Here is an 11,643-nt window from a genome sequence, read left to right on the forward strand (position 1 = left end):
GTTATAACACACTCTCTCTCTCTTTCTCTCGCTGTCAAACTGACCCTCAGTGCAGGGCTCTCCGTTATAACATTCTCTCTCTCTGTCACACTGACCCTCAGTGTGGGACTCTCCGTTCTAACACACTCTCTCTCTCTCTCTCTCTGTCACACTGACCCTCAGTGTGGGACTCTCCGTTATAACACACTCTCTCTCTCTCTGTCACATTGACCCTCAGTGTGGGACTCTCCGTTATAACACTCTCTCTCTCTGTCACACTGACCCTCAGTGTGGGACTGTCCGTTAGAACACACTCTCTCTCTCTCTCTGTCACACTGACCCTCAGTGTGGGACTCTCCGTTATAACACACTCTCTCTCTCTCTCTATCACACTGGCCCTCAGTGTGGGACTCTCCGTTATAACACACTCTCTCTCTCTCTCTCTGTCACACTGACCCTCAGTGTGGGACTCTCCGTTAAAACACACTCTCTCTCTCTCTGTCACACTGACCCTCAGTGTGGGACTCTCCGTTATAACACACTCTCTCTCTCTCTGTCACACTGACCCTCACTGTGGGACTCTCCGTTACAACACACTCTCTCTCTGTCACACGGACCCTCAGTGTGGGACTCTCCATTATAACACTCTCTCTCTCGTCACACTGACCCTCAGTGTGGGACTCTCCGTTATAACACACTCTCTCTCTCTCTCTCTCTGTCACACTGACCCTCAGTGTGGGACTCTCCGTTATAACACACTCTCTCTCTCTCTCTCTATCACACTGACCGTCAGTGTGGGACACTCCGTTAAAACACACTCTCTCTCTCTTTCTATCACACTGACCCTCAGTGTGGGACTCTCCGTTATAGCACACTCTCTCTCTATCACACTGACCCTCAGTGTGGGACTGTCCGTTATAACACACTCTCTCTCTCTCTCTGTCACACTGACCCTCAGTGTGGGACTCTCCGTTATAACACACTCTCTCTCTCTCTCTCTATATCACACTTACCCTCAGTGTGGGACTCTCCGTTATAACACACTCTCTCTCTCTCTCTCTGTCACACTGACCCTCAGTGTGGGACTCTCCGTTATAACACACTCTCTCTCTCTCTGTCACACTGACCCTCAGTGTGGGACTCTCCGTTATAACACACACTCTCTCTCTTTCTCTCTCTGTCACACTGACCCTCAGTGTGGGACTCTCCGTTATAACACACTCTCTCTCTATATCACACTGACCCTCAGTGTGGGACTCTCCGTTACAAAACACTCTCTCTGTCTCTCTATCACACTGTCCCTCAGTGTGGGACTCTCCGTTATAACACACTCTCTCTCTGTCACACTGACCCTCAGTGGGGACTCTCCGTTATAACACACTCTCTCTCTCGCTCTGTCACACGGACCCTCAGTGTGGGACTCTCCGTTATATCACACTCTCTCTCTCTCTCTCTCTCTCTCTCTCTCTCTCTCTCTCTCTGTCACACTGACCCTCAGTGTGGGACTCTCTGTTATAACACACACTCTCTCTCTCTGTCACACTGACCCTCAGTGTGGGACTCTCCGTTACAACACACACTCTCTCTATCACACTGACCCTCAGTGTGGGACTCTCCGTTATATCACACTCTCTCTCTCTCTCTCTCTCTCTCTCTCTCTCTGTCACACTGACCCTCAGTGTGGGACTCTCTGTTATAACACACTCTCTCTCTATCACACTGACCCTCAGTGTGGGACTCTCCGTTATAACACACTCTCTCTCTCTCTGTCACACGGACCCTCAGTGTGGGACTCTCCGTTATAACACACTCTCTCTCTCTTTCTATCACACTGACCCTCAGTATCGGACTCTCCGTTATAACACTCTCTCTCTCTGTCACACTGACCCTCAGTGTGGGACTCTCTGTTATAACACACTCTCTCTCTCTTTCTCTCGCTGTCACACTGACCCTCAGTGCAGGGCTCTCCGTTATAACATTCTCTCTCTCTGTCACACTGACCCTCAGTGTGGGACTCTCCGTTATAACACACTCTCTCTCTCTCTCTGTGTCACACGGGCCCTCAGTGTGGGACTCTCCGTTATAACACACTCTCTCTCTCTCTCTCTGTCACACTGACCCTCAGTGTGGGACTCTCCGTTATAACACACTCTCTCTCTCTCTGTCACATTGACCCTCAGTGTGGGACTCTCCGTTATAACACTCTCTCTCTCTGTCACACTGACCCTCAGTGTGGGACTGTCCGTTAGAACACACTCTCTCTCTCTCTCTGTCACACTGACCCTCAGTGTGGGACTCTCCGTTATAACACACTCTCTCTCTCGCTCTGTCACACGGACCCTCAGTGTGGGACTCACCGTTATAACACACTCTCTCTCTCTCTGTCACACTGACCCTCAGTGTGGGACTCTCCGTTATAACACTCGCTCTCTCTGTCACACTGACCCTCAGTGTGGGACTCTCCGTTATAACACACACTCTCTCTCTTTCTCTCTCTGTCACACTGACCCTCAGTGTGGGACTCTCCGTTATAACACACTCTCTCTCTATATCACACTGACCCTCAGTGTGGGACTCTCCGTTATAAAACACTCTCTCTGTCTCTCTATCACACTGTCCCTCAGTGTGGGACTCTCCGTTATAACACACTCTCTCTCTGTCACACTGACCCTCAGTGGGGACTCTCCGTTATAACACACTCTCTCTCTCGCTCTGTCACACGGACCCTCAGTGTGGGACTCTCCGTTATATCACACTCTCTCTCTCTCTCTCTCTCTCTCTCTCTCTCTCTCTCTGTCACACTGACCCTCAGTGTGGGACTCTCTGTTATAACACACACTCTCTCTCTCTGTCACACTGACCCTCAGTGTGGGACTCTCCGTTACAACACACTCTCTCTCTCTCTATCACACTGACCCTCAGTGTGGGACTCTCCGTTATATCACACTCTCTCTCTCTCTCTCTCTCTCTCTCTCTCTGTCACACTGACCCTCAGTGTGGGACTCTCTGTTATAACACACTCTCTGTCTCTCTCTGTCACACTGGCCCTCAGTGTGGGACTCTCCGTTATAACACACTCTCTCTCTCTCTCTGTCACACTGACCCACAGTGTGGCACTCTCCGTTATAACACTCTCTCTCTCTATCACACTGACCCTCAGTGTGGGACTCTCCGTTATAACACACTCTCTCTCTCTTTCTATCACACTGACCCTCAGTATCGGACTCTCCGTTATAACACTCTCTCTCTGTCACACTGACCCTCAGTGTGGGACTCTCTGTTATAACACACTCTCTCTCTCTTTCTCTCGCTGTCACACTGACCCTCAGTGCAGGGCTCTCCGTTATAACATTCTCTCTCTCTGTCACACTGACCCTCAGTGTGGGACTCTCTGTTATAACACACTCTCTCTCTCTCTCTGTGTCACACGGGCCCTCAGTGTGGGACTCTCCGTTATAACACACTCCCTCTCTCTCTCTCTGTCACACTGACCCTCAGTGTGGGACTCTCCGTTATAACACACTCTCTCTCTCTCTGTCACATTGACCCTCAGTGTGGGACTCTCCGTTATAACACTCTCTCTCTCTGTCACACTGACCCTCAGTGTGGGACTGTCCGTTAGAACACACTCTCTCTCTCTCTCTGTCACACTGACCCTCAGTGTGGGACTCTCCGTTATAACACACTCTCTCTCTCGCTCTGTCACACGGACCCTCAGTGTGGGACTCTCCGTTATATCACACACTCTCTCTCTTTCTCTCTCTGTCACACTGACCCTCAGTGTGGGACTCTCCGTTATAAAACACTCTCTCTGTCTCTCTATCACACTGGCCCTCAGTGTGGGACTCTCCGTTATAACACACTCTCTCTCTGTCACACTGACCCTCAGTGGGGACTCTCCGTTATAACACACTCTCTCTCTCGCTCTGTCACACGGACCCTCAGTGTGGGACTCTCTGTTATAACACACACTCTCTCTCTCTGTCACACTGACCCTCAGTGTGGGACTCTCCGTTACAACACACTCTCTCTCTCTCTATCACACTGACCCTCAGTGTGGGACTCTCCGTTATAACACACTCTCTCTCTGTCACACTGACCCTCAGTGTGGGACTCTCCGTTATAACACACACTCTCTCTCTCTTTCTATCACACTGACCCTCAGTATCGGACTCTCCGTTATAACACTCTCTCTCTCTGTCACACTGACCCTCAGTGTGGGACTCTCTGTTATAACACACTCTCTCTCTCTTTCTCTCGCTGTCACACTGACCCTCAGTGCAGGGCTCTCCGTTATAACATTCTCTCTCTCTGTCACACTGACCCTCAGTGTGGGACTCTCCGTTCTAACACACTCTCTCTCTCTCTCTCTCTGTCACACTGACCCTCAGTGTGGGACTCTCCGTTATAACACACTCTCTCTCTCTCTGTCACATTGACCCTCAGTGTGGGACTCTCCGTTATAACACTCTCTCTCTCTGTCACACTGACCCTCAGTGTGGGACTGTCCGTTAGAACACACTCTCTCTCTCTCTCTGTCACACTGACCCTCAGTGTGGGACTCTCCGTTATAACACACTCTCTCTCTCTCTCTATCACACTGGCCCTCAGTGTGGGACTCTCCGTTATAACACACTCTCTCTCTCTCTCTCTGTCACACTGACCCTCAGAGTGGGACTCTCCGTTAAAACACACTCTCTCTCTCTCTGTTACACTGACCCTCAGTGTGGGACTCTCCGTTATAACACACTCTCTCTCTCTCTGTCACACTGACCCTCACTGTGGGACTCTCCGTTACAACACACTCTCTCTCTGTCACACGGACCCTCAGTGTGGGACTCTCCATTATAACACTCTCTCTCTCGTCACACTGACCCTCAGTGTGGGACTCTCCGTTATAACACACTCTCTCTCTCTCTCTCTCTGTCACACTGACCCTCAGTGTGGGACTCTCCGTTATAAGAGACTCTCCCTCTCTTTCTCTCTCTGTCACACTGACCCTCAGTGTGGGACTCTCCGTTATAACACTCTCTCTCTCTATCACACTGACCCTCAGTGTAGGACTCTCCGTTATAACACACTCTCTCTCTCTCTCTGTCACACTGACCCTCAGTGTGGGACTCTCCGTTATAACACACTCTCTCTCTCTCTCTCTCTATCACACTGACCCTCAGTGTGGGACTCTCCGTTATAACACACTCTCTCTCTCTCTCTCTCTGTCACACTGACCCTCAGTGTGGGACTCTCCGTTATAACACACTCTCTCTCTCTCTGTCACACTGACCCTCAGTGTGGGACTCTCCGTTATAACACTCTCTCTCTCTGTCACACTGACCCTCAGTGTGGGACTCTCCGTTATAACACTCTCTCTCTCTCTCTCGATCACACTGATCCTCAGTGTGGGACTCTCCGTTATAACACACTCTCTCTCTCTCTCTGTCACACTGACCCTCAGTGTGGGACTCTCCGTTATAAAACACTCTCTCTGTCTCTCTATCACACTGACCCTCAGTGTGGGACTCTCCGTTATAACACACTCTCTCTCTCTCTCTATCACACTGACCCTCAGTGTGGGACTCTCCGTTATAGCACACTCTCTCTCTATCACACTGACCATCAGTGTGGGAATCTCCGTTATAACACACTCTCTCTCTCTTTCTCTCTCTGTCACACTGACCCTCAGTGTGGGACTCTCCGTTATAACACACACTCTCGCTGTCACACTGACCCTCAGTGCCGGGCTCTCCGTTATAACATTCTCTCTCTGTGTCACACTGACCCTCAGTGTGGGACTCTCCGTTATAACACACTCTCTCTCTGTCACACTGACCCTCAGTGTGGGACTCTCCGTTATAACACACTCTCTCTCTCTCTCTCTGTCACACTGACCCTCAGTGTGGGTCTCTCCGTTATAACACACTCTCTCTCTCTATCTATCACACTGACCCTCAGTGTGGGACTCTCCGTTATAACACACTCTCTCTCTCTCTCTCTGTCACACTGACCCTCAGTGTGGGACTCTCCGTTATAACACTCTCTCTCTCTCTCTGTCACACTGACCCTCAGTGTGGGACTCTCCGTTATAACACACTCTCTCTCTCTGTCACACTGACCCTCAGTGTGGGACTCTCCGTTATAACACACTCTCTCTCTCTGTCACACTGACCCTCAGTGTGGGACTCTCTGTTATAACACACTCTCTGTCTCTCTCTGTCACACTGGCCCTCAGTGTGGGACTCTCCGTTATAACACACTCTCTCTCTCTCTCTGTCACACTGACCCACAGTGTGGCACTCTCCGTTATAACACTCTCTCTCTCTATCACACTGACCCTCAGTGTGGGACTCTCCGTTATAACACACTCTCTCTCTCTTTCTATCACACTGACCCTCAGTATCGGACTCTCCGTTATAACACTCTCTCTCTGTCACACTGACCCTCAGTGTGGGACTCTCTGTTATAACACACTCTCTCTCTCTTTCTCTCGCTGTCACACTGACCCTCAGTGCAGGGCTCTCCGTTATAACATTCTCTCTCTCTGTCACACTGACCCTCAGTGTGGGACTCTCCGTTATAACACACTCTCTCTCTCTCTCTGTGTCACACGGGCCCTCAGTGTGGGACTCTCCGTTATAACACACTCTCTCTCTCTCTCTCTGTCACACTGACCCTCAGTGTGGGACTCTCCGTTATAACACACTCTCTCTCTCTCTGTCACATTGACCCTCAGTGTGGGACTCTCCGTTATAACACTCTCTCTCTCTGTCACACTGACCCTCAGTGTGGGACTGTCCGTTAGAACACACTCTCTCTCTCTCTCTGTCACACTGACCCTCAGTGTGGGACTCTCCGTTATAACACACTCTCTCTCTCGCTCTGTCACACGGACCCTCAGTGTGGGACTCTCCGTTATATCACACACTCTCTCTCTTTCTCTCTCTGTCACACTGACCCTCAGTGTGGGACTCTCCGTTATAAAACACTCTCTCTGTCTCTCTATCACACTGGCCCTCAGTGTGGGACTCTCCGTTATAACACACTCTCTCTCTGTCACACTGACCCTCAGTGGGGACTCTCCGTTATAACACACTCTCTCTCTCGCTCTGTCACACGGACCCTCAGTGTGGGACTCTCCGTTATATCACACTCTCTCTCTCTCTCTCTCTCTCTCTCTCTCTCTCTGTCACACTGACCCTCAGTGTGGGACTCTCTGTTATAACACACACTCTCTCTCTCTGTCACACTGACCCTCAGTGTGGGACTCTCCGTTACAACACACTCTCTCTCTCTCTTTCACACTGACCCTCAGTGTGGGACTCTCCGTTATAACACACTCTCTCTCTGTCACACTGACCCTCAGTGTGGGACTCTCCGTTATAACACACACTCTCTCTCTCTTTCTATCACACTGACCCTCAGTATCGGACTCTCCGTTATAACACTCTCTCTCTCTGTCACACTGACCCTCAGTGTGGGACTCTCTGTTATAACACACTCTCTCTCTCTTTCTCTCGCTGTCACACTGACCCTCAGTGCAGGGCTCTCCGTTATAACATTCTCTCTCTCTGTCACACTGACCCTCAGTGTGGGACTCTCCGTTCTAACACACTCTCTCTCTCTCTCTCTCTGTCACACTGACCCTCAGTGTGGGACTCTCCGTTATAACACACACTCTCGCTGTCACACTGACCCTCAGTGCCGGGCTCTCCGTTATAACATTCTCTCTCTGTGTCACACTGACCCTCAGTGTGGGACTCTCCGTTATAACACACTCTCTCTCTGTCACACTGACCCTCAGTGTGGGACTCTCCGTTATAACACACTCTCTCTCTCTCTCTCTGTCACACTGACCCTCAGTGTGGGTCTCTCCGTTATAACACACTCTCTCTCTCTATCTATCACACTGACCCTCAGTGTGGGACTCTCCGTTATAACACACTCTCTCTCTCTCTCTCTGTCACACTGACCCTCAGTGTGGGACTCTCCGTTATAACACTCTCTCTCTCTCTCTGTCACACTGACCCTCAGTGTGGGACTCTCCGTTATAACACACTCTCTCTCTCTGTCACACTGACCCTCAGTGTGGGACTCTCCGTTATAACACACTCTCTCTGTCACACTGACCCTCAGTGTGGGACTCTCCGTTATAACACACTCTCTCTTTCTGTCACACTGACCCTCAGTGTGGGACTCTCCGTTATAACACACTCTCTCTCTCTCTCTCTCTCTATCACACTGACCCTCAGTGTGGGACTCTCCGTTATAACACTCTCTCTCTCTCTCTCTGTCACACTGACCCTCAGTGTGGGACTCTCCGTTATTACACACTCTCTCTCTCTCTGTCACACTGACCCTCAGTGTGGGACTCTCCGTTATGACACACTCTCTCTCTCTCTGTCACACTGACCCTCAGTGTGGGTCTCTCCGTTATAACTCACTCTCTCTCTCTCTGTGTCACACTGACCCTCAGTGTGGGACTCTCCGTTCCAACACACTCTCTCTCTCTCTCACTCTCTCTGTCACACTGACCCTCAGTGTGGGACTCTCCGTGATAACACACTCTCTCTCACTCTGTCACACTAACCCTCAGTGAGGGACTCTCCGTTATAACACACTCTCTCTCTATCACACTGACCCTCAGTGTGGGACTCTCCGTTATAACACTCTCTCTCTCTCTCTGTCACACTGACCTTCAGTGTGGGACTCTCCGTTATAACACTCTCTCTCTCTCTATCACACTGTCCCTCAGTGTGGGTCTCTCCGTTAATACACACTCTCTCTCTCTCTCTCTCTATCACACTGACCCTCAGTGTGGGACTCTCCGTTATAACACTCTCACTCTCTCTATCACACTGTCCCTCAGTGTGGGTCTCTCCGTTATAACACACTCTCTCTCTCTCTCTCTATCACACTGACCCTCAGTGTGGGCCTCTCTATTATAGCACACTCTCTCTCTCTCTGTGTCACATTGACCCTCAGTGTGGGACTCTACGTTATTACACACTCTCTCTCTCTCTCTCTGTCACACTGACCCTCAGTGTGGGACTCTCCATTATAACACACACTGTCTCTCTCTCTCTGTCACACTGACCCTCAGTGTGGGACTCTCCGTTATAACACACTCTCTCTCTCTCTCTCTGTCACACTGACCCTCAGTGTGGGACTCTCCGTTATAACACACTCTCTCTCTCTCTCTCTGTCACACTGACCCTCAGTGTGGGACTCTCCGTTATAACACTCTCTCTCTCTCTCTGTCACACTGACCCTCAGTGTGGGACTCTCCGTTATAACACACTCTCTCTCTCTGTCACACTGACCCTCAGTGTGGGACTCTCCGTTATAACACACTCTCTCTGTCACACTGACCCTCAGTGTGGGACTCTCCGTTATAACACACTCTCTCTTTCTGTCACACTGACCCTCAGTGTGGGACTCTCCGTTATAACACACTCTCTCTCTCTCTCTCTATCACACTGACCCTCAGTGTGGGACTCTCCGTTATAACACTCTCTCTCTCTCTCTGTCACACTGACCCTCAGTGTGGGACTCTCCGTTATTACACACTCTCTCTCTCTCTGTCACACTGACCCTCAGTGTGGGACTCTCCGTTATTACACACTCTCTCTCTCTCTGTCACACTGACCCTCAGTGTGGGTCTCTCCGTTATAACTCACTCTCTCTCTCTCTGTGTCACACTGACCCTCAGTGTGGGACTCTCCGTTCCAACACACTCTCTCTCTCTCTCACTCTCTCTGTCACACTGACCCTCAGTGTGGGACTCTCCGTGATAACACACTCTCTCTCACTCTGTCACACTAACCCTCAGTGAGGGACTCTCCGTTATAACACACTCTCTCTCTATCACACTGACCCTCAGTGTGGGACTCTCCGTTATAACACTCTCTCTCTCTCTCTGTCACACTGACCTTCAGTGTGGGACTCTCCGTTATAACACTCTCTCTCTCTCTATCACACTGTCCCTCAGTGTGGGTCTCTCCGTTAATACACACTCTCTCTCTCTCTCTCTCTATCACACTGACCCTCAGTGTGGGACTCTCCGTTATAACACTCTCACTCTCTCTATCACACTGTCCCTCAGTGTGGGTCTCTCCGTTATAACACACTCTCTCTCTCTCTCTCTATCACACTGACCCTCAGTGTGGGCCTCTCTATTATAGCACACTCTCTCTCTCTCTGTGTCACATTGACCCTCAGTGTGGGACTCTACGTTATTACACACTCTCTCTCTCTCTCTCTGTCACACTGACCCTCAGTGTGGGACTCTCCATTATAACACACACTGTCTCTCTCTCTCTGTCACACTGACCCTCAGTGTGGGACTCTCCGTTATAACACACTCTCTCTCTCTCTGTCACACTGACCCTCAGTGTGGGACTCTCCATTATAACACACACTGTCTCTCTCTCTGTCACACTGACCCTCAGTGTGGGACTCTCCGTTATAACACACTCTCTCTCTCTCTGTCACACTGACCCTCAGTGTGGGACTCTGCGTTATAACACACTCTCTCTCTCTCTGTCACACTGACCCTCACTGTGGGAATCTCCGTTATAACACACTCTCTCTCTCTCTCTCTCTCTGTCACACTGACGCTCAGTGTGGGACTCTCCGTTATAACACGCTCTCTCTTTCTGTCACACTGACCCTCAGTGTGGGACTCTCCGTTATAAGAGACTCTCCCTCTCTTTCTCTCTCTGTCACACTGACCCTCAGTGTGGGACTCTCCGTTATAACACACACTCTCGCTGTCACACTGACCCTCAGTGCAGGGCTCTCCGTTATAACATTCTCTCTCTCTGTCACACTGACCCTCAGTGTGGGACTCTCCGTTATAACACACTCTCTCTCTCTCTCTCTCTATCACACTGACCCTCAGTGTGGGACTCTCCGTTATAACACACTCCCTCTCTCTTTCTATCACACTGACCCTCAGTGTGGGACTCTCCGTTATAGCACACTCTCTGTCTATCACACTGACCCTCAATGTGGGACTGTCCGTTATAACACACACTCTCTCTCTCTCTCTCTGTCACACTGACCCTCAGTATCGGACTCTCCGTTATAACACACTCTCTGTCTCTCTGTCACACTGACCCTCAGTGTGGGACTCTCTGTTATAACACACTCTCTCTCTCTCTCTCTCTCTCTCTCTATCACACTGACCGTCAGTGTGGGACACTCCGTTATAACACACTCTCTCTCTCTTTCTATCACACTGACCCTCAGTGTGGGACTCTCCGTTATAGCACACTCTCTCTCTATCACACTGACCCTCAGTGTGGGACTGTCCGTTGTAACACACTCTCTCTCTCTCTCTCTCTCTGTCACACTGACCCTCAGTGTGGGACTCTCCGTTATAGCACACTCTCTCTCTCTCTCTCTCTATCACACTGACCCTCAGTGTGGGACTCTCTGTTATAACACACTCTCTCTCTCTCTCTGTCACACTGACCCTCAGTGTGGGACTCTCCGTTATAACACACTCTCTCTCTCTCTCTCTCTATCACACTGACCCTCAGTGTGGGACTCTCCGTTATAGCACAGTCTCTCTCTCTCTCTATCACACTGACCCTCAGTGTGGGACTCTCCATTATAACACACTCTCTCTCTCTCTATCACACTGGCCCTCAGTGTGGGACTCTC

The sequence above is a fragment of the Stegostoma tigrinum genome, unplaced genomic scaffold, assembly GCF_030684315.1.
Source record: "Stegostoma tigrinum isolate sSteTig4 unplaced genomic scaffold, sSteTig4.hap1 scaffold_588, whole genome shotgun sequence".
Classification (NCBI taxonomy): Eukaryota; Metazoa; Chordata; class Chondrichthyes; order Orectolobiformes; family Stegostomatidae; genus Stegostoma; species Stegostoma tigrinum.